The sequence below is a fragment of the Hevea brasiliensis genome, chromosome 14 (assembly GCF_030052815.1).
Source record: "Hevea brasiliensis isolate MT/VB/25A 57/8 chromosome 14, ASM3005281v1, whole genome shotgun sequence".
NCBI lineage: Eukaryota > Viridiplantae > Streptophyta > Magnoliopsida > Malpighiales > Euphorbiaceae > Hevea > Hevea brasiliensis.
In genome coordinates, this window is record NC_079506.1 from 8,479,726 (window position 1) to 8,484,834 (window position 5,109).

Below are 5,109 nucleotides of genomic sequence, written 5' to 3' on the forward strand. Positions count from 1 at the left end.
AAAATCTTGTGGTTAATCAAAATGATCCTCAAAGAAGATCCATGTTAGACTATGCTTTTCCTAGATGTCTTGATGTGAGAGATAGGACCTATTATTGGAGCTAATCAATTTGAATTAAAAGCGGTCTTATTCAAATGGTTCGAATTCACAATTTGGAGGTAGCCCACTTGAAAATCCTCATTCTCATTTGAAGAAATTTTTGATGATATGTGGTACACAAAGACAACACTGGAGTTTCATGAAGTTATTAGGCTCACATTATTTCCATTTTCTCTTGAGATTGACATTGGAGTGGTATGACTCACTCCCACAAGCTATTATAGCTACTTGGGAGCGGTATCTCAAGCTTTTCTATCTCAATTTTTCCCACAGGAAAACTACTCATTGAGGAATTTGATGGTAGCTTTTAAACCAAGAGATGATGAAACTTTGTATGAATCTTGGATGAGATTTAAGGAGCTTGAAAGGCAATGTCCTCATCATGAAATACCCAAATGGATGATTGTTGAATTTCTACACGAGTTACTCCGACCATAAGAAACACAATTGATTCACAAGCGGAGGAGATTTCATGAGAATGACAAGTGAAGAATGCTATGATCTATTAGAAGATTGCTCATAATACCCATTTATGGGGAAATCCTAGCACTTGAGCCAAAGAAAGCTGGGATCTATGAACTTGACTCAGTTAACTACATGAATGCAAAATTTGATCAGTTGACTCAGCTTCTTAGTGATTTTTGCACAAAGGCAACAACCTCAACTCCTACAACTATGCAACAAGTTGCCTTCACAAATGGAACTCAAAGTTGTGGAGTTAATTATTCTTCTTATGGTGATGATTATTTGCAAGAGCAAGCTGCTTATGCAGGAGGTTATCAACAAAAACCTATGGAAAATTCTTATTCTAATATGAACAACTCAACATGGAGACCACAAGCAACTTTTTGCTCAACAAGGCCAAAGCTCAAATTATGCTCATAACCAGCGGTTTATGCGTGAGAACAAGCCTCAATTTCAGCCTCAATTTCAGCCCACAAGGCAGCCACCACCTGGATATCAAGCAAGAGCACAACAATCCCTTCCATCCCATGAACCGAAGCCATCCTTGGAGAACATGATGGAGAAATTTTTTGCTGAACAAAGCAAGATGAATAGCAAATTGGAGGAAGAAATGCAACACATGAGACAAACCATGGATCAATTACAAGTCCACAACCGCATGTTGGAGACTCAATTGGCGCAACAAGCAAGCTCATCGGGAAGCAATTCCTATGGGAAACTACCTAGCCAACCACAAAACCCTCATGAACAATGTAAGTTGGTGACCTTGAGATTTGGTATATAAGTTGGTCTAGAGATTGAATACATGAGAGATGAAAAGAAAGCACAAAAGAAGAAAATTCGGTTGAGAGCAAGAAAAATGAAAAAGAAGAAGAAAGCAAAAGTGAGCAAGATGAGGAGAGAAACCATACATCCCACCAGACCTTACAAACCCACCCTTACCTACCCTCAAAGATTCATAAAGCACAAACTAGACAAGCAATTTGGCAAGTTCCTTGAAGTGCTAAAAAAATTGTATATCATTGTGCCATTCACTGAGGCACTATCCCAAATGCCGAGTTATGCCAAGTTTTGAAGGAGATTCTTTCCAACAAGAGAAGGCTAGAAGATTATGACACCATCAATTTGGGAGAGCAATGCAGTGCTATAATCCAGAAGAAGTTACCTCCCAAACTCAAAGATCCGGGTGTGTTTTCCATTCCTTGTCATATTGGTGATAACTGTGTGGCAAATGCCTTATGTGACCTTGGAGCTAGTGTCAGCCTAATGCCTCTTTCAATATATGAAAAATTGAATATGGGAGAGTTGAAGCCCACAAACATGTATCTCTCATTGGCTGACCGTTCAATTAAGTATCCGGAAGGCATTCTTGAAAATGTGCCTATCAAGGTTGGAAAATTTTACATTCCGGTGGACTTTGTCATTTTGGATATGGAAGAAGACACAAAAGTTCCTATCTTATTGGGAAGACCCTTTTTGGCAACAGCTGGTGCATTAATTGATGTAAAGGGTGAGCAATTGACACTTAGAGTGGGAGATGATCAAATGATATTCAACATCAATCCAGCCATGAAAAGAAAACATGAAGAAGTTGAGTCTTGTTTGCGGGTAGACATTATTGATGAGATTGTTCAAGAGCATTTCAGAAAAAGCTATCCACAAGACCCACTTGAAAATTGCTTAGTCCATGGTGGGAGCATTGATGATGATAACATGGCTATTTTTGCGCAATACTTGGAAAGCTCTCCACCACATCCTGAAGCCACAATTTTTCAACTTGAAGGAGTGCAAAATTTGGAGATCAAACCACCATCATTAAAGGTAGAGGATGCCCCAAAGGTAGATCTTAAACCTCTTCCTTCCAACCTCAGGTATGCTTTTCTTGGACCCAATGAAACATATCCTGTTATAATTAATGCATGTTTGACTAATATTGAGAATGACAAATTGTTGAGAGTATTGAGAGAATATAGAAGAGTTTTGGGTTATGCAATTGATGATATAAAAGGAATTAGTCCAACAGTTTGTATGCATAGGATTTTCCTTGAGCCAAATAGTAAACCTTCCATTGAACATCAAAGAAGATTGAATCCTACAATGAAGGATGTTGTGAAAAAGGAAATCCTAAAATTACTAGCTGCTGGAATTATTTACCCTATTTCTGACAGTGAGTGGGTTAGTCCTGTGCATGTTGTACCAAAGAAAGGTGGGGTGACAGTTGTTAAAAATGAAAATAATGAATTGATACCCACTAGAACTATTACAGGTTGGAGAATGTGCATAGACTATAGGAAGTTGAACAATGCCACAAGAAAAGACCATTTTCCTCTTCCTTTTATGGATCAAATGTTAGAGAGATTAGCCAAGCATTCATTCTTTTGTTACTTAGATGGATATTCTGGTTTCTTTCAAATTCCAATACATCCTGATGACCAAGAAAAAACTACCTTTACATGTCCCTATGGCACCTTTGCATATCGAAGGATGCCATTCGGATTGTGTAATGCGCCTGGCACATTTCAAAGGTGCATGATGGCTATTTTGTCTGATTTTATTGAAGAAATTATGGAGGTCTTCATGGATGACTTTTCGATATGGAACTAATTTTGATTCATGCTTGACTAATTTGTCTAAAATCTTGCGAGAGATGTCTTGATAATGATTTGGTATTGAATTGGGAGAAATGCCACTTTATGGTCCAAGAGGGAATCATTTTAGGGCATTTAATCTCAAAAGGGGAATTGAAGTGGATAGAGCCAAAATAGAAATTATTGAAAAAATGCCCCCTCAACCAGCATCAAAGGAGTGCGGAGTTTCCTTGGACATCTTTGGGTTTACTGCGATTTATTCAGATTTTTCTAAACTTGCTAAACCCTTAACAAATCTTTTGAATCATGATGTTAAATTTGATTTTAATCAAGATTGTATGGTTGCTTTTGCGAGTTAAAGGCGGCATTAACATGACTCTATCATGCAACCCCAGTTGGACTTTGCCATTCGAAATTATGTGTGATGCAAGTGAGTTTCTTTGTTGGGTATCCTTGGCCAGTGAAAGATAGAAAACCTTATGCCATTTACTATGCAAGCCGAACCCTTGATGAAGCTCAAGTCAATTCGCCACAACTGAAAAGGAGTTCCTTGCGGTAGTATTTGCACTCAATAAATTTCGTTCTTATTTGGTCAACTCAAAGGTAATTGTTTTCACTTGATCATGCGAATAAAGTACTTAATGAGCAAGAAAGAAGCTAAATCTAGGTTGATTAGATGGATTTTATTACTTCAAGAATTTGATTTGGAAATAAGAGATAAAAGGGTGTTGAGAATGTGGTGGTGATCACCTTTCTAGGATAAAAAGCGAAAATAAAGATGATGAAATTGTGCCAATTGATGAATTTTTCATGAATGAGCGATTGTATGTGTTGAATTCTGCACTTCCATGGTTTGATATTGTGAATTTCTTGTCTTGTGGTGTCTTGCCACTGATTTATCTTGGCAGCAAAAGAAAAGATTCTTGCATGATGTTAAATTTTATTCTTGGGAAGAACCGCTTTTGTTTAGGAGATGCAATGATGGAATAATTAGAAGATGTATACGAGAGGAAGAAATGCATGATGTTATTTACCATTGTCATTCCTCTCTGAATATGGTGGTCATTTAGTGTCTCAAAAGCTGTTGAAAAAGTCTTGACATCAGGTTTCTATTGGCCTAAAATGTTTAAACATGTGAGAGACTTTGTAAGCAAGTGTGATAGGTGCCAAAGGGTAGGCAACATTTCCAAGAGAGATGAGATGCTAGCAGTCCATATTAGAAGTTGAATTATTTGATGTGTGGGAATTGATTTCATGGGGCCATTTCCATCTTCATATGGGAATAAATATATCTTAGTAGGGTGGACTATGTATCTAAATGGGTAGAAGCTATCGCTACACCTACCAATGATGCAAAAGTTGTGGTAATATTTCTGACAAAATTTGTTTTGACCAAGTTTGGTGCCCCACGTGCCAGCATCCGTGATGGGTGTAGCCATGTTTGCACCCACCAATTTGAAAAGTTGATGAGAAAATATGGGGTAAAGCATAGGATTGCCACACCATATCACCCTCAAACAAATGGCCAAGTAGAAATCACAAATAGAGAAATCAAGCAAATCTTGGAGAAAAGCGTCAATAAGTCGAGAAAAGATTGGTCCCTTAAATTAGATGACACTCTTTGGGCATATAGAACAGCATTTAAAACCCCATAGGAACTACACCTTATAGGTTAGTTTTGGGAAATCATGCCATTTGCAGTAGAATTAGAACACAAAGCTTATTGGGCCATTAGAGCAATCAATTTTGATTTGCAAGCTCTTTGGACATAAAGACTTTTGCAACTTGATGAATTAGAAGAATTGAGACTTGATGCTTATGAAAATGCTAGGATCTATAAAGAAAGAACTAAAAAATGGCATGATAAGCAGATCAAGAAAAAGGACTTAAAAGAAGGAGATGTGGTTCTCTTATTCAATTCAAGGTTAAAATTTTGTCCAGGAAAATTAAAATCAAG

At 37.4% G+C, this 5,109-nt stretch overlaps 1 non-coding gene across 1 annotated transcript; it reads right to left on the bottom strand.

Annotated features, from left to right (window-relative positions):
* Positions 1-381: 381 nt before the first annotated feature.
* On the bottom strand, positions 382-488 carry LOC131173679 (small nucleolar RNA R71). The gene has a single exon (XR_009143993.1). It is a non-coding gene; the product is annotated as a small nucleolar RNA R71 (small nucleolar RNA).
* Between the last annotated feature and the right edge of the window lie 4,621 nt (positions 489-5,109).